Genomic DNA, 25,923 nt, shown 5'->3' with positions numbered 1-25,923 from the left:
ATATGGAAATCAACTAATTGAGTACAAGATTTGTAGACCTAAAAGATAGTTTTGGTAATTTTTTTGTTATTTATTTTGCCAACTATTATCTATTTTATGCTTAGTACTGTGCCAGTTAGGTTAAGCTAGGCTGAAATAACACATAAAGCCTGAAATATCAGTGTTTAAATATAATGCAATTTGTTTACTCATTTAATAGTCAAATGATATTGCTGAAGTGGGAGGGAAGGACCAGTAGTAGAATCTACACCAACTAGTTATTCAGAGACACGTTTCTTTTAATCCTAATGCCTCTGAATTCAATACGTCTCTTGAATAACTATTGGAAGAGGAAGAAGATGACAGATTATGTGGGAGAGATTTTTATGGGGCAGATCTGGAAGTAATATTTACCATTTCTACCATATTCATTGTCTGAATCTGGGTTACATATTCCAAATTTAACTGCAAGGGAACAGAAAATGTGGTTTAGCTGTTTAACTAGGAAGAAGAATAGGGAAATGGATATTGGTGATTATTAGCAATCTTTGCTACACAGGCACTGCAGCAATGCAAATGGGAAAACAGCAAGTTGATTGAAAACCGAAATTTACTGGAATGAAGTCGGTGATTTTTCATCTACAAGGAAGTCTCATACTTTTATTTATTTCTTTATTACTACTGGATAAAATTCTCTTCTTAGAATGGGTAAAACTATTTCTCAAACCACAAAAGTAAAGTATGTAAAAATCTCCAAAATTTCAATATTGTCAGCTCAGCTATCATAGAGAATGATATGTAATTTACCAACTTAAAACATGCTTTAAACAGAAGGCAAACTAAAATTCAGTTAACAGATTTATCAAGAGAGAAAAGGTGCATTTAGAAAATTCTCAATTAGGCCAGGCATGTTGGCTCACACTTATAATCCCAACACTTTGGGAGGCAGGGGCGGGGAGATCATTTGAGGTCAGGAATTTGAGACCAGCCTGGCCAACATGGTGAAACCCCATCTCTACTAAAAACTAAAAAAAATATTAGCCACGTGCTATGGCCCACACCTGTAATCCCAGCTACTGGGGAGGATGAGGCATGAGAATCACTTTAGCCTGAGAGATGGAGGTTGCAGTGAACCAAAAACCCAGAGAAACCAGTAATAGCATTTTTTAATAGCTAAATTACATACAAATTTAAAAAAAAATTATAAATAATCCACAATCAAGAAAAAATATCTGTATTCTTTACTTCTGTTCTCTTTATTGTCCCCTACCCCAACTCTCTGAAAGTAGAAGCATAAGTGATTTACTTATGGCTAAATATGGTGAGAAGCTGAGAGAGTAGTTTACTTCTGAAATGTCGGAGGAGACCTCGATCATGATTGCTGGGGTCTTGATAATTACATGGCAGTAATGTCCATCCTAGCCCGGACTTTATCCACCGTGGTCTTCCTGGACTCAGGAGCTAAATGGCTCCACTCATCATCCCCATATCAAACCTTGTAGTGATGTACTTTTCCTGGCCTGATAGGTAATTTACCAACTTTCATTCATTCATTCATTCATGATAAGTTGTGGGGTTTTTTTAAAAAAATTCAATTTTAGGAAAAAGAGAGAAAGAGGGAAAAAGAGACAGAGATACTAAAGAGAGATATCATTCAAGAAGTGTATATATGAATATATTACAGACTTAGATTTCTTATGCAAATTCAATCCACTACTAACAAAATACAAGAGTATTATGCCATATTTACCAAGTGCTCATTTTTCAAGAAGCATTATTCTAAATGCTTTAGAACAGCAGTCCCCAACATTTTTGGCACCAGGGACTGGTTTTGTGGAAAACAATTTTTCCAGGACCAGGTGGTGGGGGATGGTTTTGGAATGATTCAAGTGCATTACATTTATTGTGCACTTTATTTCTATTATTATTACATTGTAATATACAATGAAATAATTAGACAACTCAACATAATATAGAATCAGTGGGAGTCCTGAGTTTGTTTCCTGCAACAGGACGGTCCCATCTGGGGTTAATGGCAGATAGTGACCGATGATTAGGTATTAGATTCTCTTAAGGAGCATGCAACCTATTTCCCTCGCATGTGCAGTTCACAACAGGGTTTCCCCCACTATAAGAATCTAATGCTGCTGCTGATCTGACAGGAGGCGGAGCTTGGACAGTAATGTGAGTGATGGGGAGCGGCTGTAAATACAGATGAAGCTTTGCTTGCTCTCCAGCCACTCACTTCCTGCTGTGCAGCCTGGTTCCTAACAGGCCATGGACTGGTACTGATCTGCAGCCTAGGTGCTGGGGACCCCTACTTTAGAATGTCTAATGTGTGTCTAACGTTACTTGGCATCACTATTATCTCTTTCCAAGGCCTCCCCTGAATGGCAGAAGTGAAGCTGGGAGATTTGTTTCCCAGAATCCTCCTTTCTGTAAGATTCCTGGTTAGAGTTTGTAAATTATAGGAAACTGAAACCAATTAGGAAGATGTAGGTGAAGGAGCTCTTAGTCTCCAAAGGCTGATCTACTCAGACTCATAGACTTCCTGATGAATCCTTGACAGCCACCCGCTTTGCTGCTACAGACAGAAAAATTGATAAAATATTCTCAAAGATTCTGGAGAATTGCAGCAACTTCTCTTAGAAGTTTTATGAGAACCACACTATTTGTTGCTTTAATATGAGATCTTCAATGATTGCTTCCCTGAAATCGGAGGCAGCTTCTTGCATTTCTAGTGGGGGTTTGAGGGTCAACAATCACGAAAGTCTCTATTTTGATATTAAGCACTTATTATCCAGAAAACATGTGATGACTTCTGTTTTACTGACCACACATTACTTTGATACAAGTAATCAAAATCATTTTGTAAGATAGACATATTAGTACATCACCTACATTTTTTCAAATGAAACAAAAGCTTAGAAATGTAAATATCTTGTTAAAGTTTTCACAGCCAGAATTCAAACTCAATATGTTAACTCCAGAAATTATGCTTTTCCTTATAATGTTCTACTCTCGATAAAGTCAGCACTGATAAGAGATAGAAAGAATTTTATAATAAAATAATAACTCAACAATATTAAACATGTACCTTCCTAATCAGCCACCATTCCTCTTCTTTTTCCTTAAAAAAAATTAAACCCTTTCTACAGCTTCTTTTCCACAGTATCAGTATTAATGGTTTGCATTAGCTTTCTCATTAATCAGCCACCATTCCTCTCCTTTTTCCAAAAAAAAAGAACTTTCTAGAGCTTCTCTCCTACAATATCAATATTAATGGTTTGCATTAGCTTCCTCATCATGTCTACAATCTATCAAATTTATTGGTAAATGTTGAACTTTCTAGACTCCTAGATTTGCTCATAATCACCTTAAGCTATTGAATGCTCAAGCATTGTAGTTTCTGCTTAGTTGGTAGTTACAACTCTGAACGCAAAAAAAGAATCTTACTTTTTTCAGTAATTGTTTCTCACAGGAAATTGCAATGAGCAATTAAGCATGGTAGAATCACAAACTAACCTGGAAGATTTCAGGAGAAGAAATGTTTCAAAATTAAAAACAAAATAAAAAGACAAAATAGAAAAATTTTATCATGTAAAGTGATCAGGACAAAAAACAGAGTTCTCAACTTAGAAGAGGTATTAATAATTTGGGGGTCACTTTAAATTACCATTCCTTTAGACCATTATTCTTCACTTTTCCATTTCCTTGAAGAATGAAGAATAAAACACATGCAAACTTGAATTGTATGCAAGAAAACCTGTTCATTATGAGCCATTGATCATGTGTTTGTGGATATAATTTATTATAACAAGATTGTATCCTAGCTCTTCTAGAAGAAATAGACACAGTCTTGAAGAACTTTTTTCTCTGAGTCCCATAATTGGAACCTTTAAACAAAGTTATAATTTTAAATTTAAATATTTAAATTTAAAATATTATTAAATAATTATTTAAATATTTAATTATGAAAATTATTTTAAATGAAAATTTTAAATTTAAATTTAAACTTATTTTAAATTAAATTATTAAAATTATTAAAATATTTAACTGTTTAAATTATTTAGTATTTAAATATTATTAAATAAAATTTAAATGTTACTCCTTAAATATTATGAATAGAAGCTTCTAGGATGCTTATGACTGCAATTATAGATAGGATAAAATCCTTCCTTCCAGATGAGATGAATCAGTTATTCTAATTTGTTTTCTTGTGCTTTATGATTTTTTCCTTGAAGTCTCATGGCAGACTTTCATTATTCTCCTCATTTTAAAAAATGAGGACATTGAAACCCATACAAGTTTGCTCAGAATGACTGAGAATCTAGGGTAAAAGTATACCCAATTCCATTTCTCTCACTAAATCCTCATCAATAATGCCATAGGAATACTGAACTGATGGAAAATAGCCATACACAAGGGGAATACAGAGAAAATATTTGCCATACAACTTGAACCAAAAAGAAAATATTTATTTATTCATCAGTTTATTTCTTATTTGTCACATGCAATCATTTATTCAGTTTTCAGCTCATCTTCAAAAATAAATTTGAAGTGGCTTATGCCAACATCACTCCATTAAAGAAGTCCTAGATGAGTTGATGTTAGTACCATCCCACATTCATTAGATTACTATTATTGCCTTTTCCTAAAACTGATTTTGATGGCAAATGTATTAAAGCACTTGCAATGTGAATCTAAAATTCCAAATGTTAGTATTTAGATGTTAAACTTGAATTAAGTCTCCTATTTCCTCATGCTGATAAAGGAATGAGGCTATTTCATATTGTGCCTTTGGGAGAACAAGAAAAAGTCTTCCTCTCTGGAGAGAGGCAGGCATACGGTTGGAAGGCTGGGCAGCCAGTCAAAGTCATGGTGAGTATTCAGAAAAATGTGCCCCTTCTTCCTAGTGGATATAGGCCCACATCAGTTGTTTGGCTTGGCAAGCAGACTATGAGCTGTGTCATAGCTCCCACTCACCCGGACACGGGGTGCTTCAGTGCAAGGTATTAATACAACCAACACAGACACAAGTAGTAATTACATAAGCACCCTTCTTAGCCCTCAGATCCCTGATTCTGCATTACAAAATACCACGTTTTTTTTTTCTAAGAATGAAATAGATTAACTTTTATTCTTGTTTTGTCAACTACTTACTTGTAATATTTTAAATTTTACATTCTCTTACCATTTAAAGGACAATTTCTTTGCAAATGAGCCCTTTTCTGAGCCCTTTGATATTCATTGGAAATGTTATTCTTTTGTTCACTTCTTGCTCCCTCTCTCTACCTGATTTCCTTAGATAATTATCCCAAGTCCTACCTACTTTCCATTTCCTCTCAAACCCAAATTCTTCCATCTTCGTCACTAATAGCCTCTCATTTTACTTAAGTGAAACAATAGTACAATCATAAATGAATTTTAATTTTCTTCTCTTCTAATTTAGAATATCTCTACATTAGTATTCTAAGCATTCCTTTCCTGTGTTAGAATTTTTCAAGTTTACTTTTGAAAACTGAACCACCATGTTTATTATTTGTTTTGTGTTTTTCCCCATGTTTATTATTTGAATACAAATGTATTAAGTGCTCATGTTTGCAGGGTCCTGTGCTACCTGCTGGGGGAACATTGGTGAAAGATACTCATGTGTTCCTTCATAAATACACAATCAGATGGGGAAGTAAACAAGGACTAGGCAATTGATGATCATACAGTGTAAAAATTTTGTCTGACAGAGGGATGGAGTATTGTGTAAGGACAAATCAGAGACATCCACACCAGATTTGGAATCAGTAGTAGTTTCTTTCTTTCTTTTTTTTTTTTTTTGAGACAGGGTCTCATTCTGTCGCCCAGCAGGCTGGAGTGCGGTGGGGCAACCATGGCTCGCTGCAGCCTCAACCTCCCTGGCTCAAGCAATTCTCCCAAGGAGAAGCTCCTTAGAGGAAGGATTGGTCCCTCAAGAATGAAGAGGAGATGACTGAGCAGAGATAAGGGAGGTAGGAATAGTTTGCGCATTCTTGTGAGAGGGAAGAATGGGTTTAAAGGCCTGGAGATAAGAGACATTGTGATTGGCCTTGAACATAATTCAACAACAGAAGAGAGTGGGCCTTCATGGTGCTAAAGGGAATTCTGTGTAATTGAAGCATGGAACACCATTGAAGAACAGTAATAGAAGAAAAAACAGAAGTAAACAGGGATAGGTAACTCAGGGTTTTGGAAGCCATGTATTAATTTTACTTTTTTACTGATAACTTGATTTCAATGTTACAATCTTTTTACCACTTTTTAGCAAATACTTTTCAAGCATCTATTACGTATTAGACTCTATTCTGTGCTAGAAATTTAAGATACATCTACAATATGCTAGATTTTCAAGATACATCAGTGAACAATAGAGCAAAATATTCTCTGCCCTTCTGAAGCTTATATTTAACAAAGAAGATGCAATATACCTAAGAAAGCATAGAAGTATGAAGAAAAAGAAAAAGTAGAATAGAGTTGAGGGAGTTGTGAGAGGCACGAAGTTGTGTTTGAAATGCACAGCTGTGGATTGGCTTCATTCAGTATCTCTTCCCTGTCTTTCTGTGCTCTCTAGTTTAATTGAGAGCATCACTGTCCACCCTGATACCGATGTTAAAGCTCATTGGTTGCTAAAGTCTTGGGACTCTGCTTCTCCTTTTGTATTCTCATTGCCATTGCCCTACACCACAGCATCCTGTACCCTCATTCAAATTATTCAACAACTACCAATCTGTTGGTCTCCATTATTTCTCCGTTATAAATTCTTCTTCATCCTTAATCAGAGTCTTCATTCCAAATGACAAGTAGTCATGCCACTCCGTTGTTCAAAAACCTTTCCCACCTCTGTAATGTCTACAGATAAGGGTCCTGACACCACGTATGGCATTTAAATTCCCCCAAAGTCGGACCTCTGACTAGCTGTGGAGCTGTCTTCTAAAATTTTTCTCCTGTAGCCCACCAAGCTAATAGAGCATTTAAGCATGGACTTTTCCCTCTTTTGGATAATATTTTGCCTACAATGTTTTGTCTTTTATGTCTCCCTCTCCTCATCATTGTATTTTTGTAGTCAAAATCTCCTCTATCTCTAAAGCCAGGTCACATTTGCTTTCATTGGTGAAGAGTTTCCTGTATCTTCCCAGTCATTCTAAATAAGTGTTCCATTTTCTGTTCTCCCACGGAATTATGTTTTTTTCCTTATGGCATCCAAGTCTTGTAGTTCATTCTGAATAATTCTGTCTGTAATTGCTACAGACAGAAGACAGTGCAGTCATTAGACTGTAAGCATGCTCAGGACAGGAACCTTCCCGTTGCTCCTCCCCTGGTTTTCCTGCTATAATTATGGCTCAGTGTTTTCTATAGAGTAGGGGCTCCATGAGTGTTGAATTTAAATTCATTTTCTTGAACTCTGGTTTAGGCAATATTTTATTTTGGAGGTCAATGTATTAGCGAGCTCATTCATAGAATTAACATGATGGATAAGAACATTTTTAACAAGCATCCTTTAATAATTATAAATGCCAGATTTCATCAGAAGCCTAGAGCAAGTATTATCACTGTGAGACAAAATAAATGCTACATGTGTCAATATTTACACAAGCAGATTACAACAGTGTGGTCTCATCAGTTCAGCTATTGTGTCTTGTGAGCTTAACTAAATTTCAAACTCCATAAGGAACTGCATTTTCCCCTGAAGTTATTAAAGATTTCTTTTAATTAAACTCATTTGCATGACTAAATTAGATTTAATTACTCTCATTCATTTCACTAATACCTTTCTTTGATTGCAGAAGGAGAATTTTTATAATTGATTAAAATAGGATGCTCTGGCCTTCTCCATTGATTCTGGAGAATAGTTCTATTTTATGCTTTTAAATGACTAGGGAAACATTTTTTTTTATCTAGTGCTACTGCCAACACTCTTCATGAACCTGGGATGGACACATAACCAATCTGCTCCTCAGCTTCTCCCTCTGATAAGCACTGTAGCACTGATGGCAATGATACTTCTTTTGGCCTATTATGCAAAGGCAAATGATGCTTTCAATGTGGAAGTGCTTGAAACATTCATATAGATTATAAATCATGAATATTATTGAAATCATTAATATCAGAAATTAAAGCTTTTGTTTTAAATGTTTTCTAAAAATGATGTTCCTCTTTACCTTTTGGGTGGTAATCATTGTTTTCATAATTTTAGATTATCAAAGTTTACTATTGTATTCATTCATTCACTCATGCCTCCATGCATTTATTCAGTGTAAATTTGTTTTCACACAATATTACAGACATGGTGACTGTCATTGGACAGAATTAGATAAACTCTTAACAAGTCTAATAAAACATATTCCTCCCTCAGGAGTTCAGTCTTGAGAGAGAGAGGTTAATATGTAAAGAAATACATTTTGATAAATGGAATAAAAAAATTGCATACGAGGTTCATGGTTGAAAAGGGGAAGTTTTTAACTCAGCTTGAAGGTACGTAAAATAGATCTTATGAGATAAATGCATTTAAAAAGATAGGAGAGGAAGGTTAGTCTAGGACAAAGGAATTCTGTGTTCAAAGGCACTCAAGCAAGAATAGAATGACATATTTGGAAAATTCTAGATTACTTTGGCTTAAGTTTTGGCTTAGAGCATGAATGGACAGGGAAGGAGTCTGGAGAATAACTCATCCTGGGGGTGATTTGGCTTAAAGCAGGTAAGTAAAATGAATATATTTATGTATTAGAATGATAATGAAATAGCAATATGGAAAGTAGATTCGAGGGAAGTAAGTCCAGTTAGGATATTCTTCAGTTCAAAGATAACATATACCTGCAATAATGTAGTAACAATAAATTTGGAGAGAAAAAAACAAATGTAACGTATTTCATTGGTATTTATTTAGCAGATAGAATTGTCAGGCAGAAGTTTAAGATATCTTCTATGTTTCTGCATTGGATGATATTTTAAGTAGTGGTAGCATTACCAAAAGCTTAAGAAGATAAATATGTTTAGGGGTGTGACTAGAAGGAATTCTAATTCAAGTTTTGGGGATGTAATTTTGAAATGAAGACAATACATTTGTCTGGGTCCTAGGATAAGGGTATAGAAAAACGTTCTAGATTTGAGAGTTGTAACTGAGGTTTTCATGTGTTGTTTTGTTTTAAATCTACTATTTACTTTCTTTTGTGAAACGCCTCTTTCCTGAGTTACTGATTCTGGTTTGACTATTAAAAAGGCCATGCCTTTCCCTCTGATGGTGGAGGGTGCTTGAATCAAGTCAGACCAATCAGAAAACAAACATAGGTACTGGTGAGGATGCTGGAAGAGAGGTGGTCATGTTTTTTCCAGTGGGATTACTAGCTGTTAGAATAAGTAAGCCCAGAGTAACTGGTGGTGTCTTTGTTTCCGTATAGGTCAAGTTTGCAGATGAAGACAATACAGAAGTTAAAAAGCTAACAAAAAAAACAGCTCTGCTGATATTTTTGCACTACTGGATCCAACCAAGCCTTTAGTTAACTTTCTCCTTACTGTTTTAGATATGTGAGCTAATAAATTTTGAGTTTCATGCCTTATGCATGTTTTTATTTCTGTTACTTGTATCCAAAAGCATCTTAACTAACTCAGAGGTTTTCACCAAGTGAGTTGTAATTCACATTGGGAGGAGGAGTGTCATAGCTCAGGTCAGGGTGTGGTAAGTGAGGAGAGAAAAAGATTAAGATAGAATAATCAGAGGAAACGTGAAAATTGAAAGATAGATGGAGGGAAAGAATCCCACAAAGAAAGGTAGATCAATTAAGAAGCTTAGCAAAGGGTAGCATGATAGAAGCCAAAGAAGTAAAGAAAACATCAAGAATAATGGAATGTCATAGGGAAGAGATGAGATCATATTAAATAGGATAAGATATATCAAAATGTCTGTCTGATTTAGCAATCTGAAGGTCATAGATGACTTTAGTAAGAACTGTTTCAGGAGAGTGGTGGGTGCAAGACAGATGGAATACGTGTGAGAAAGTGAAGTCAGAGAACTGATTTTGTCTCTCAAGAAGATTATGTGTAAAAGGGCAGTGGGAGATTGGGCTTTGTCTTCAGTGAAATGCATAGTCTTTCTAAAGTCTAGAAAGAGGTTTTTTTTTCCTAAGTTGGGAAAAGCAGCACCTGTGTAAGTGCTAAGAAAACGCACCATTTTTTCTTCTGTCCTTTCTTGTTTAAATATGGTACTTTTTACATGGCTTTAACAAGAAAACTTGTGGTGATTACCAACATAAAATGCCAAGTAGATAAGAATAGTGACAAATATAAATCAGAGACCTGTTGGTTTCTTTCATTCACTTATGTAAGTCCTAGAGGTTTCCCATATTCTGATGCTTCAGTTTTCTTTCATACTAAAAAGTAGAAAATCTTTTTTTAACCAAAAAATGCATACTGAGACATAGAAAATCATAATGTATGCCCTGTATCCATATCATAACACATATAGGAGCTAATGACTGGCTCCTGCAAATATTTTCAAAACAATGCTCTTGATTTCAAAACTTGTGTTTTGTTACTGAACAGAACTGTTTTCCCAACAGAGGATTGTCATTATTCATTTTAAGACACCCGTGTTTGCTGAAGTTGATATAATATGATTTATCTCAATAAACTAAGCTCAAAGCTTTGCATTATTTGGTGCCATTTCCACTCATTAAATGTCATATTTTTAATCTCTCTATTACAATGTATAAGTAACATTTATCAAACCACCTAGGATATGAATCTATTTGTCAGTTTCATGTTTTTAAAAATATAATAATAGTAAATATTGAAAAGAAACATTTAAAAATAAAGCACTGTATTGCTTCTCAAGTAAGGCATCACATTGTTAATAAGTGGCCTATGTACTCATTAAAAATAAAATTCTCAAATATTACAGTAAGTAATAATGTGGTAATAGTCATGTCTGTCTCTTCCAGCCTATAAACAAAATCTAGGGTAGGGTAAGCGAAAATAACTCACCACAATGGATCAATTTTTGGAGAGTTAAAAAGCCTATCAGCATTCTGGATGTAGACACCTGATTCCTAATCAGGAAGTGCTTTGAGGTGAGCACCTTCCCTTTCAAGCCTGCATTTGGGTATTTGGTTTGGGTGTACACAGTCATAAAAAGGAATGTGTCATGAAAAGAAATGGAAACAAACAAGCCACAATATCAAAAGGAGGAAAAAAAAATACCACAAACCACACTTTCACAGTCCTCTATTTATACTAGCACATTCTGGGAAAATCACTCAAAAACCTGTTACTAATCATTTAAACCTTAGGCTGTCAACATTTTTCTGCTTTGCTAGCCAAATAGTCATGTGCAGCAGCCAGAGGGTTAAAGAGCCAGATTTCCTGTCCCATACTGTAGCTTTGTGTGAGCAATATGGAGGACTCCATCATCAATGCAGAGGCTCCTGTTGAACATGAAGAGGTCTATCCAGGCAAAAATATGTGCAGCCTTCTGGGCCAGATTTGCTCCGGAAGGGCTTCTGAGTTGGCTGTGCAGTGAACTAAGCTGTCCAGACCTGCTGTTCTGCAAAGGCCAAGATTCTCCCTTTGTGCATCTAGTTCTTCAGCCACCAGACCATACAAAGCCTACTTTCCCTGGGTCCAGACACCCTACACAATCATAAAAAGGTCTTTGTTTTGTTTCAGGAAATAAAATACACAATTTAATATAAATTTGATATTTAGATTTTGGTAGACTGAAGACAAACATTTCAATATTCACATTGAAATGAAATAAGTGAAACCAAACAAATAACTAGATAGTTCTGGGATTTAGACTGTGGAAAGTAACAAAATTTTCTATTACTTGATTTAAAAAAATACTTACAGTCTGTCAATTATGCAACAGTTTTATTTCCAGTGGCCTAGGCACAGTGCTTTATTTGTATTATTTTAATGGAAGATTTACGATATGCTGATAATAAATACTGTATCCTATGTCTTTAATACCTACATTGGGAGAGTTCATTGTCAAGGGAATGGGAAATTAATGCTCTCAAGACCCCAGTCACACATCATGATTGTACTTTGTGACTTGGAGTGAGAATTCTTGATTTTAATTTTCTCCAGGCTCTGCTCATTTGACTTGTGCTCATCCCTGCTTAATAAACAAGATAAGGACAAAAATATTTAAAGTCGGCAATATTTTGTGGACAATTATTAGTATTTTTCACTTCATAAAAATTCAAAGTTCAAATTCAGTTTGACAAGAAACCCACCCACACTACCTCCTTCTACGAAGTTCCTTATTGACAGTCTGAAAATCTAGTCTCTTCTGCAATAAGAGACAACAGAAACCTATAAAAACAAGCAAGAAGTCTGTGTCACACACAGGCTATAGCCGAGGACTGCTCTCTTCAATACTCATGTGATTCAGTCATCATGAACAGAAATTTGAAATTACACCTTGCAGGTGAAAACAAAACCAGTGAAACATTTGATTTATCTTTGACATCTAAACATCATGTCTTGCTTGTTTGGAAATCTGACTAAACGAGATCGACCATAAGTCCTGTTGTAGTCAAAGCTCAGTGATCTAGAGGAGGCGAAGTTTGACTCAAGATTAACATAAACCACTGTGGGTCCTTGGAGTCAGACTCAAAAACTTAGATTCCATCATGCCCTTAATTATCAAATGTGTTTCCTGTGAAGAAAGGAGTACCGTTTAAAATGTTTGATAATCTGACAAGGCCATAAGGCTTAATGGAATCGATGATTACACACAGATGGACGATTAACTCTCGAGATTTAACGTTAAAAAAAAAAGAAACTGTGCTGGATTGCTACTTAATGGAATTACACTGCCCATATGGAAAAGAACTATACCCTAAATATACCCAGAATGATGGAACAGGTGGCAGAATCTGGGCAAGACTGCTTGGAATGCACAAAAGCATTCTGAACTTGTAACTGCCAGAAAAGATTCTTGGAGAAAAAAAAAAAAAAAGAGGGGAATCTTTGAAAGTGTGTTAACTTTTCTACATTTTGGAAATATGAGTTGCAAAAATAATTAGAAAACTGAAACCCAAAGTACATTTTTTTCTAGTAGGTCTTTTTTCTATACTATCTTTTGGAAACCTACACACTATGACTGAGGTAATGTTACGATGCATGAATTAGTATTTAGCTCCAACATGAACTCAGCAAGGGCAGAGACCATTTCTTTCTTAGTCATAGCTTGATCCTTCAAAAAATATACTTGAGGAAAGGAAATTAAAACTATTAGCAAAAATAGTTTTAAATGAAGATTGGCCATCATTTCTGAATTTCATATTCTTTACTAATGTTTTACATCCCCCCTGCCATGAATAAACAAGAGCTGCATATGTGAAAATAGTGGCAGGATATGAACACAAGTAAGCATTTACATATAAATAAGCAAATGATAAGGTAATATAATTCCAATTAAGAAACTACTGCTGATAGAAGGTAATTTATTTGTGATGTTTTGCTCCAACTCGGCAGGGTTTTTATTTTAAATATTAATAACCTTTCAGATCGCACAGACTCCATCCTTCATGGACATGGAGGGGCACGAGGATAGAATCTGGAAGGCCTTAGTAATAATAAATTTAGCAGGGAAGTGGCTCTGAGCACTTACTACGTGCAAGAATTAATTTATTTATATGCATCTTTTTATTTAATTCTTAATATAGCCCTTTGTGTTGTTTCCCTATTTTACCAGTGAGGAATCTGACATTAATTAGCTTTCTAAGGTCGCAGAGCTAGTAACTGATAAAGTTGGGACTAAAATAAAAGACCGGTCTTGTCAAAGTCCTTTCACATATAACCATTTTTGTCAATGCCTATTTAGCATGATCTCTCCTTGCTTCTGTGTTACTTCTCCAGTTTTGCACATGCCTGAGCATTCTTGGACTCTTTCTTGTGCCTGATGCCTTCCATAAACATTATGGATCCACACTATTTGCCAGGTCTCTGTTATTAAGATCTTTAGAAAAGTCATAAGGATAGAAAAGACAAGAGAGCCCTACCCACAACAAAATAGTTAACCACACACAAAAAAAATACGAAATGATGAAATGAGTGTAAAGAAGGTTTACAACATTTGGTTTCTCTTCCATAAAGTACTAAGTTCTTTTTTTAAATTAAATGTTAAATTCTTAAAAAAATTTTGTTGGTGTCTCTGTTTTATTGATGCCTGTAGCATATGCTTGTTATGCCTACTGGATAATTCAGGAAAACTCTATCCCTGGGTCTACTAAACAATTCTTGCTGTGGACTGAATATTTGTGTTCCCCAACCCCCAAATTCATATGTTGAGGCCCTAATCCCTATTGTAAGGGTATCTGAGGGTCAGGCCTTTGGAAAATAATTAGGTCATGAAGATGGATCCCTCATCAATGGGATTAGTGCCCTTATAACAAGAAACATGAGAGATATGATCTCTCTCTCAAACATGTGAGCATACATGAAGAAGGTGGCCATCTGCAAACAAGTAGGAAGCTCCTCACCAGACGTCAAATTTGCTAGTACCTTGATCTTGGACTTCACAGACTCCAGAACTATGAGAAATAAATATCTGTTGTGTAATCCACCTAATCTATGGTATATTTGTTGCAGCAGCCCAAGGGAAAACCATTCTGAAAAACTGGAAAATAATTACCTTGGTTAAACCAATCACTGCATTTCATCATATAATTTTGGCAAATTAATACTTTTAGATCTCTTTTATGACTCTACCATGAAAGTGGAACACACTTAATTGTTCTCCCTAAAAGTAATTTTGACATAATCCCACAGACCAATTGACTACTAAAATTATAGACACAACTTCTTCTAACTGCTTGCTCCTTAGCATTCCATATGCCTAGGATTTTTTATACATTTTTATATATGTATATGGTTAAAATATTTTTTTCAGACTTTTTTCCCTACCCAGAGGAATTTTATCACTGACAAGATACAAGATAAAACAGAGAACAGACTTCTGGTCCGGTGAGAAGACCTCCTTCCAGTCTTTAATATTTTATTTTCTGCTAATTAGTTGCAAACTTTTTTCTCTTACATGTTCCAGGCTTCCATTTTTCTCTTAGGATACTTACCTTCATTATATGATAGGAATTACAAGACAAATTAAGAATGAAATATGGAAAATTACTTGAAAAAATGTAGAGTAAATGAGCTGTTGAAAACTGGGGACAATATGCTTTCCTTCCTCGCCGTGTACTGCACAGTATAGATGTTCAGTCAGCCTCTATCACAGATAGATGAAAATAGTTCTTATCCAAATAGGTTGTAAAAAACTTGAGAGTAAGGGGCTTACCTTACAGTGGGGCCACAAAAAAATGTTGCTTTTGATAAGAGATTCTACAAAATACAATGACTAGAGTGGCATAGAGTGCAATGAAATCCAAATATTTTAGGTAGAAAATACATGCACTTTCTTTTGCACTTGTATTATGGACATAGTATCCTTTGTTATTGTGCAGATTTTTTTTTGGAAAATAAAGAGTATTTTATCAAGGTAATATAAATTATTTATGCTACTATCAAACTTATTTTGTGCCTATCTAGAAATCTTGAATTTCTAGAATTCTAGAATTTCTAAAACATTTTGAATATCAATTATAGTCTTATTTTCCAACAATTATTATAGCTTCCAGTTCTACGTAAGATATTACTTCCATTTCCCAGCAAACAGCTTACTGTTTTGATGATGTGGAGTGAGGGAAATACGTTGGTAGAAACTAGTGTTGAATTATATCTATCCTTTTAGCAGTTGATAGGTGTACTTTTAATAAGATATAGAGAATCACTATTTAATATCCTTAAAACATTTAGTATTTCATCACATTGGACATATTTTGAAAATTTCTTATTAGTGTTTTTTAAATGGTGGGCTTGTTTTATTTATTCATTTTTGATACAGTGTATTTTTGCCTGATATATACTCAGTCTTATGATTGAAATGAAATCTTAAAAACTTATCCTAGTCCAGAGTGGCTGTCTCAAGGAAACTATTATGCTACAATGTTTAATGCAAAGTTAACTAATTAGGAAAAATCCTAAGGCAGCCTGTGAGATGGAAATCACCCGAGGACTCTTCCCAAGAGTAAATGGGTTGGTAGAAATGTCACAGTTGCCCAGATAGAGACAACGGAAATAACGGTATTCCTTTGAGACTGATAGCAGGCTCTCTATTTAAAGGCACAGTTTTCACACTGGGAATTTCAACACATTTTGCTTTTGTTTCTGTAGATCTAACTATGGTCCTGAAAATGATCCTGGTCACTTACTTCTTGGCTGGTCCAAGTATATGACTGCCTCACTAAAGGCCAAATAGAAGAGAAAGAATGGTGATTTGTCTACTGGATGGACTTCAAAACTAAGAAAGTAGAAATCGTTGTTTATTGGTTTTATAGAAATATCATCAGAGAAGATGAGAAATTGCAGGCTCTGGAGAATACACACACACACACACACACACACACACATTCAGTCAGTTAAGGAACAGAGGGTCAAGTAGAATGAACAGTACCATCCAGGTTCCCTATCATCTATAGAACATTATCAGACATGGCTTTTCTTAGCAGGGCCAAGGAAAGAATATTTACAAGATCACAGCTACTCAAAACCCAACATGGCAACTTCTAAATATACGCCGTGGGAAAGTATAGGAGTGGAGAAAAATATAAGAGCTTAAAAATGTTGGTTTTTGATGCTTTTGAACCAATTCTCATGGCGATTTACACCATAGCCTGCAAGACATATCTCAGGCATTTCTTGTGCAGAATAAGACTTTCCCAACAAACAGCATAATGGCTTCAAACCACACATGATGAAAACAACTTTATCTTGATTGTTCTTCCTTATAAGACATCAAAGGTAGAACAGAGCAGAATAGTCATAACACAGATGAAAAAAAAAAACATAATCGTCAGTGCTTGTTTTTACCATCCTCCACCTAAATGTTTTCTTACACTGTTTTCTTTCTGCCTTCTCCCCTCTCCAGGCTCTGTTATCCTCCCTACATTCCAACTATACTACTCTAATTTTGCATTCTGAATGTCTTTATGCTTTAGTTCGAAATCTCCTAAAACAGGTCCTGATATTTCATATTTAGATGTATATGTATATAGTCTCATTCTTTTACTTACCAGTGTTCATACACACACACACACACACACACACAGACACAAGATACAGAAAAATGAGAAAAAGGAATATCTCAATTAAATCATGATTAGCAACTTCTCAAAGACAAGGTTGTAAATGTCAGATCCAGGGAAGTTGGCATAATGAAGTGTTCCTAATTTTAGTTTGCATTGAAGGTGAGTGGTCTGTGGCTAAAGATTAACATCCCTCTCAAATCAGAAATACCTGAGACACTCTTTATTCAGGTATGCCTAGCCCTTTTTCTGTAGATGATTCTAGTATAGCTTTATATTTCATGACAGTCAGTCTATGAAACCTCCTATTTCTGAACCCATAGTAGTAGTCCCTTAGATAGGACTTCTCTTCACCAAATCACCAATACATACACAATTCCAGCATTCTTTAATTCAAAATCTGGATTTTTTTCATCACGTGGCTCCAGTGAAGCTGGTGTTTCACAATAATCTACCCAAGTTATATGTTCAATACCATTCACGTACGTCTGAATGATCTGTTCTATAACCATGAAGGATATCCAGAATGCATTGTTACAGAGAAGCAAGACAAAATCAAAATACTATGAGCCCTATCATCCCCTAAGGTCCAATTTTAGGCACATTAAAGGTTTTGTATATATTTAAAATATTCATTATTCTTTGTTAATTCACTTTCAGAATTCCTTATTTTCCCATAGCTTCTGGGAACCAGATGCATAAACTTAGCACAAAATTCTTGTACAAATTTACCCTTGTGTCTTTACTGCCAATCATTACATGTCCTGTTGACATCCTAAACCAGACATGCCTATATTATAATATAACTATTTATTATAATAGCTTAAATAGTAAGCTATTATAAGAAATATACAGACTTTTATCTTAATATAATGTCATCTATATGTTGCTGTGAACCTGGATTTGAAAATATAATAGGATGGTCATTCAAAGGCAAGAGCGAGAGGGAAGTATAAGGTTTTTACAAGTACCTTCCAAAGCCTAATTCAAGCTTCAATGTGGTGACTGACAAGCGTTTATTTCATTCTTTAACTGAAAGCTATTCTGGGGTTTATTTTGTCATTTTAGGGGTCTTCTTTTTGTTAATTAAACCATCCTTTTGGAGAGTTTTAAAAATATTTTTTTCTTTGTCAGCTATTGGTTATTAAATTGTAGTCCTCAGCTTGTGACTGCAGTAACAGATGTCTCCTAGTTGGAGTGAAGTCAGAAGGTTCCTTTTGAATGAATGTAAGGAAAATACACCAGTACAATAGAGCAAAAGGTATGTATGTCCCAGACAGCTGAAGAAGTCTGCTCGGGATACGAAGTAGAGATAGGGCATTAGTGCACTTAATCACTTTTGTGTTTGGCCTAAAATAATTTAATGATTAACTTAGAAACCAAGGAAACAGTCATAGAAAGTTGACAGTTTCATCCATGTAATTTTCTCTTAAAATGTATTTCACTCATGTTAGCAAATAATACTAGGTAAAGCACTGTCCTTTCGCATCCCTTAGAAACTGTTACTGCAAAAGTATTTATTAGCAAAATTGAAACTGTCACTTCAGATTTCACTTATACATTTTCACATAGCTCACCTTCAATGTGATCCTATATTTACATCTGTCTAAGCTCAATATCTTTCAATATTTACTTATTCAATTTAACATTTACTGAGTACCTTTTTATGCCATAAAACATACTGGAACGTGGCATCTGCCTTGTATCTTGAGGATGCTATATAAAGAGATAGATAAATATAGATATAGATGGGAGGATTGATTTATAAAAATAAATGCAGAAATGAATATGTAAAAATAAATATAATAAGGTGATAATACAGTGTGGATATTTAGAGAGTAGAGAGCTTATTTAAAAATGCTTTTTATTTTAATATATTTATCTCATTATTTAACAACTATTTATTTGTAAGCCTGGCAATACAGTTGTCATGATTCATACATATTATAGAAACTTCAAAACAGAAATGATTCCTAGATTCTGTTCAGTGTTAGAAATTGTTATTAGATTGAATGCCAATTCATGTCTTATGGAATAGCTCTATTTTCAGAAACTCACAAAAAATGTCTATCAGTCAAATCCCAAAGAAGACCCAATCATTCGTTTATCTTGAAAAAAAAAAAACTTGCTCAGTTTAAGCTCTCTTATACTATACTTTTTAATTATCTAATTCCAGATTATTTCTATTATTTTCTTCTCCAAATATAGTTTTTTTAATTTACTTTTTTTGTTGTTTTGAAAATAGCTGTGTTTTCAACAATCTGAAAGCTGATTCAGGTGCTTTACTCTCAAATAAAAGGTCAGCATTTCTAGATTTCCCCCATGGAATTTTCTAACATTGTTATCTATGTTGTTTCAGTGTTAGGAGTTCTCTGACAAAGAATTTAAAAAACCAACCAATCCTAGGACATAGTGTGAAGGGAAAGAGGAGAGAGGCTAACTCTCGCTACCATTTGCAATGAAATCTCTGCTAAAGCTTCCTGGAAGTTGGTATACCCAGTCCATCAGGAGTCATACTATCTGATACTCTCCTAACTGAAATCTCGACTTCTTTATTACTTTGTGAAGCTCCTACAGCCACGTTAGATGAATCATCTGAAAAGCTATTAATAGGTTAATTCTGAATCCACCAAATAATCACATGTCCTGTCACAATTCCATCAACGCTGGACTCATTGAAAATTCAAATCGTAAATTGTTTGCCAGGGAAATATGTGATCTATTTTCAGTGTGTGCTGGTGTTCAGTAAGATGCTGCAAAACTAGAAATAGAACATCGATTTTTAAATTGAATATAATATTTTCTTGAGCCACCACTAGATTCAATGCACTGCAAAAAACACAAATATGAATAAGACAAGCCTAACTCTCAAAGGTGGAGATTTCAAACTGATAGCACAGGATGTGTTTTTAAGACATGTGTTAAACAATCCTGTACATAATAAATGATAGAGAATTTTGGTAAAGGGAGAATGAAGGGCTCATGAGTTCAGGGTAAAAAGGCAATTAAAGAAAGCTTCAAACATAGGTGACATTTGGGTTTGTCTTCAGGGAAAGACAGTGAGTGGAGAATATTTTAAGCAGCAGAAATCAAATGAGCAATAAAAGTAGAAAACTGCAAATGCTTGATAAACATTTACTGAATGAAATGGTCCTAGTAACAGTCAAATCTTTTTCCTCTTTTTTTTTTTCCTTTTGGCAGTGGTAAGGATTTCCCCATCTTAAACTCTGAATTTTGGGGATGTTGAGTGTATTTTATCACTTTTTATAACTGATTTCCACAGATAAAGTGGTTGTTTCCATATCTATCCATCTGCTAATCAAGGATCATTTTGGAATTAAGTGTAAGGAAATTTTTTTAAAAAAAGAGACCGTGAAGCTGTGTTACATCTTGAAGTGCATTAAAATATAAAAACAAAAAATAGGAACACACTCCAAATGACTCACTTGTGTTTCAGTATTCCAGAACTTAGTGACAATAACTGGCAGTAGATAATTTCACAGTGTCATCCTGGTGGAACATAGGGTTCTCATAAGAATACATTTCTATCTCCTTCAACATCACTATTAAAATGACTTATTTGTTTCTGATTAATTAGGACCCGGTTTCTTCCTTCTTGGCATTGAGTTTTTCCTCCTGTTCGTCTATCTGGACAGGCTAAATCTGCGTGGGCATGTACCAGTTTGTGAGATTCTGGATCAGAACTCAGTGGCTTTGCAACAGTGATAAACCTAACTTCTGGTAACTGTGAATTTGTGTTCCAAAGTGCCACAAACCACACGGTAAGATGCCACAAAAAGGAGCAGTAACTAGGTCGAGTTTTTGGCAGTCTCCATGGAGCAGTAGCTCCAATACTGGCATGCCAGTGATTAAACAGAACTAAGAAATATTTTTTCCTTATCTTCCTGTAGCAGAACAAAAGAGCTCAGATTAACTGATGGGGAGTGCAGAGGAAAAAAGAAATCTTTTTAGATAAGAGGAGTGTAACTGCCAACTGTCTAAAATCTAATTATTTTTGTCCAGTATGAACAGAACTCAAATAAGGGTACATACCATGGGTATAGCCAGAATGTGTGTGTGTGTGTGTGTGTGTGTGTGTGTGTGTGTGTGTGTGTGTGTTGGGGGAGGGGTTTCTGTTAGAATGGGGTAGAGGTGAGTCTTCTTTTGCTTTCCCACAGTGCTATCATAGCCTATGGTTTGCAGCTGTGAACGAAGTCTTCAGAATAATGCCATTTCCCTAGTACTTTTACTGAGATCATCATTAGGTAAGTGCTAAGACATTTGCTATTTTGGAAAAGCAAAGGAATGTGCTAGACTTGGTAGTATAACATTGAACTCCAGGAGAGGCTAAGCCTCCTTCCTGGGAGCATGATAGGAAGTTCACTGTAGTGCACACTAATCATAAGTGTCATTGCTGTTCATATTTTTCATATTTGCCCCATGCAAAGATGTACCCAACTCCCTAATTCTGAGTGTACTCTTTCCAATGAGTTCATGACTCCCAATAATTAAAAAATAAATATGCAAGAAAGCAAAAGACTAAAACAAAACTGGTGAGCAAACAATTGAAAAAGCATTGAGAAAGCTAATTGACATGCTTTGTAAAATGCCAGAATTATTACCTTTCTGTGTGTTTAGAAAAGAAATTATCTTAAAATGTAACACTTCTTTCTCTATTCATCCTAGTGAATCCAGTCGACAGGATTTAGCACTGGGAAGAAACCCAGAAGGTTTGAAATCCTGTAAGAAAGAAAAGTATATTTTTAGAATTATGGTAACAGCTGCTAAGAAATGTATTTCTATTTTGTAGTTAGTCTGAGCTGCCTAACATAAATGTGTGGTAGAAAAAAGATAACAGAGATAAGGCAAGTGGAGAGAATTATAGCAAAGTGAACACTATCTTTGGTTGTTGTTGAAGGAAAAATTGAGTACTAAAGATGGCATTTTATCAAAATAAAACTATATATTGTACATCTAAGAGCTAGAATTAGATGTCTATCCTCTCCCTCTCTCTCTCTTTTTCTCTCCACTCTTCTCCTCCCGTCCTTGTATTTCTTATCTGTTTTTAAATCTTTTCCTAATGGAATCTTAGGGAGTATTAACATAATAATATTGATCTCATTAAAAATCACCTTCTAATATTCCCAAATCTGCTACCAACTGTCAAATACACAATCTATCAAAATTTTACATTAAAACTAACAAAGATATTTAAATAAAGCTCTAGGAAGTCAATCATTTTGCAAATGACTAAATAAAAATTTTATTATTGTTTATTTTCTCATGCAATTTTTGTTTCTTAGATTTTATTATGAAAGTATAGGGTAAGTACAAATAGAAATAAAAACGCATTGCAATTTCTTCACATAATGAAATGGGTATAATATTTCACATTTTGTCTTGCCTGTGATTGGGTTTGTTAAAAAATAGTGACATCGGCCATGCGCAGTGGCTCACGCCTGTAATCCCAGCACTTTGGGAGGCCAGGCGGATCTTGAGGTCGGGAAAGCGAGACCACCCTGGCCAACATGGTGAAATCCTGTTTCTACTAAAATACAAAAAAATTAGCCGGGCGTGTTAGTGCGCGCCTGTAGTCCCAGCTACTCAGGAGGCTGAGGCAGGGGAATCCCTTAAACCCAGGAGGCAGAGATTGCAGTGAGACGAGATCGTGCCACTGCACTCCAGCCTGGTGACACAGCAAGACTCCGTCTAAAAAAAAAAAAAAAATAGTGACTTCACATATTTGGGAAATGGTTAAATATTATCAAACATAATACACATTTGTGTTATGTTTCTACCTCTTGGGCTTATTTTGTCCTTGGATTTGATGGAAAGGGCCACTTCTCCAAATGAAAGAAAATGGATGCTTTTTCTTTGAGGACTTTTCAATCTAGTCTCCACTGGGAAACAGCCTGGGCTTGGTATCAAAATGACATAATGTGCATGTGGTTTGTTACCTAGGGGCTGCTATAGAAATTTAACTTATTGTCTCATAAATTAACTACATTAATAACATACATATTGTTGTTATGGTTAGTAACAATTATTAAATGCATACCTGGGAGGGTCAATGTTTTACAGGTTGAAGAAATCTCAAAAAATGCTCTTAATAATTATTCCTTGGTCTAGAATAACACATTTTAATTAGTCTTTAATTTTGCTCTCCTAGATTTTCTTGGAAATATTCTATGGCTTTTTCTATATTCCATATACACATATAAAAGCCAGGACACCATATTTTTCTCATTCATATCCTAGAAGATGAAATTTACCATCATTATCAATGATTACTCCTTCTACTCCCTTCCCCAACAGCTCAAATTTATGTGCTTATTCTCACTCCCTTTCTCTTTCACTGTGTCCTTCTTGTGCTATGCTGTTCTGACCACCATAATTTTTACAAGGGAAAAATAAGTGGCTAAATAGTATTGGGACATTTGAAATATTGAGAAATAATGATACATACATCTGCATGCACAAAATATCTATTTTCAGAAATACACTTTATGAATCAGATAGAGAGAAGAGGATGAGAAAATAATATTCATCATGGTGAAAAGTTTGAAAACTGAAAGATTGGTGGAGAGATCAGATCTATTTGAAAAGAGCAGATTTTTAAAATGGCCACAATTCTTTTAAAATTGCCACTGTTTAACTGTTTTTCTTCTGTCCCTAAATCCCTCCTCTTCACTGTGATGTATTCCATAGATTTGAAAGGTTACTCCTCAGAGGATTCAAAAGGTTTTTGTAATTTGTTCAACACATAGCCCACCTCCAACCCCCATACCAAACTTATTCCAGATTTTACAATGCTATATTTCTCCTCTATTGGCAACCTTTAAAGAAAAATAATTAATAATAATGTTGTTTGTATTTGACCATGATATATGCCCAGGAGCCACTTAAAAAAATACTGTCATCAACATGGTAGCCTGGGATAAGATGATTATAGGGAATCTTTGCACTTTACTGTTAGAACCATGTCTTACTCTTCCTTATACTCACAACATCTATCAGAAGGACTAACGTAGCAGGAGATAGTCCAATATCTGTTGTACCAAATTTTATTTAATTTTTTATTTCTATTTTGAAATATAAATTGAACATTTCAAGTTTAATTTTCCCAATCAGTACTGTTTACTGAATTCCAAAACATTTTCTCCCCAAATTAGTAACATGATACAACAGAGACCAAAAAAAAAGTATTAAAGCCGGTCAACTGAAAACCAGTTATGGACATTTGGTTGTTAATCAAAACATCTGTTATGTACTGAGTAATTCTATATGTTAGGGACTGTTTTAAATGTTTTACACTTGTGGTCCAGTAGCACCATCACTCCACCCACTTAACCTCATTTAATCCTCAAAACAAAAGTATAAGGCAGGTACAATTATTATTTCTAATTTACAGATGAGGAAGTTCAGGCACAAAAAAGATAAGCTACTTGCCCAACAGATAGAGTCAGGATTTGAATCAATGAAACCTAAATAGAGAGTGAACAAATTTAAAACTAGACTTTCAGGTTTATATGACAACCTGGGACAAATTTGATTTTGATTTCCACAGTAGATAGTAGTATATATTTATATAACAAATTTGGTTTCCACAGTAGATAGTAACATGTATTTATAATACCATACTGGACACAAAGTTTAATTATTTAAACTTTTTGTTCTATACTGTTCTGACCACTATAATTTTTACAAGGGAAAAATAAGCAGCTAAATAGTATAAGGACCTGTGGAATATTGAGTAATAATAATACATCTGCATGCACCAAATATCTATTTTCAGAAATACACTTTATGAATGAGATAGAGAGCAGAGGATAGGAAAATAATATTCATCATGGTGAAAAGCTTGAAAACTGAAAGATTAGTTGAAAGATCAGATTTATTTGAAAAGAGTAGATTTTTTAAATAGCCACAATTCTCTTCTCCCTGAATTTGAGTCTCTGCTAATTCTCCCATAAAGAGAATTCTATTTCTCCATTTCTTGAATTGAATCTTGTAACTTGATTTGGCAAATAGAATGTGGTCAAAAGGATTTGCCAGTTCTGAGCCTAGGTTTCAAGGAGTTTTCCATGATTCCACTCTTGCCCTTGGAGCCCTGCAACTACCATATAATCAAACCCTGCCTACCCTGTTGGTCGTTAAGAGAAATGTGGTCCAGTAGCACCATCACTCCACCCAGCAACCAGCCAACTCCCAGAAACAGAGTCACCTAGATGACCTGCTAACTGAACATAAATGCATGGGCAGGTCCAGTCAAGATCAATCAGGCCTGGATCAGATCAACACAAAAATCCATCTGATCCATAGATTTGTGAAAAGTAATACATTGTTATTATTATTATTATTTTGAGACGGAGTCTCGCTCTGTCGCCCAGGCTGGAGTGCAGTGGCGCGATCTCGGCTCACTGCAAGCTCCGCCTCCTGGGTTCACGCCATTCTCCTGCCTCAGCCTCTCCGAGTAGCTGGGACTACAGGCGCCCGCCACCACGCCCGGCTAATTTTTTTGTATTTTTAGTAGAGACGGGGTTTCACCGCGGTCTCGATCTCCTGACCTCGTGGTCCGCCCGCCTCGGCCTCCCAAAGTGCTGGGATTACAAGCTTGAGCCACCGCACCCGGCCTACATTGTTATTAGTTTAAGGATCTAAGTTTTGGAGTGGTTTGTTATGCAGTAATAGGTAATGAGACAGCATGTATTACAATGACTTAGATATTGGTAGTGCTGCTTTAATGTGAAAATGTGCTTGGTGTTTTCCTGGA

The 25,923-nt window shown here is 35.1% G+C and overlaps 1 long non-coding RNA gene across 1 annotated transcript in view; it reads right to left on the bottom strand.

Moving 5' to 3' along the window:
* Positions 1-25,923, bottom strand: part of LOC100581371 — a 74,943-nt gene that overhangs the window by 31,032 nt on the left and 17,988 nt on the right. Inside the window, exon 3 of the long non-coding RNA XR_121776.2 lies at positions 21,773-21,890. This is a non-coding gene — a long non-coding RNA (uncharacterized LOC100581371). The remainder of the gene's footprint in view (positions 1-21,772; positions 21,891-25,923) is intronic.

This window comes from Nomascus leucogenys, chromosome 9, assembly GCF_006542625.1.
Source record: "Nomascus leucogenys isolate Asia chromosome 9, Asia_NLE_v1, whole genome shotgun sequence".
Taxonomy (NCBI): Eukaryota; Metazoa; Chordata; class Mammalia; order Primates; family Hylobatidae; genus Nomascus; species Nomascus leucogenys.
The sequence above is the reverse complement of the archived record's forward strand: the minus strand, read 5'-3'. Positions and strand labels throughout refer to the sequence as shown.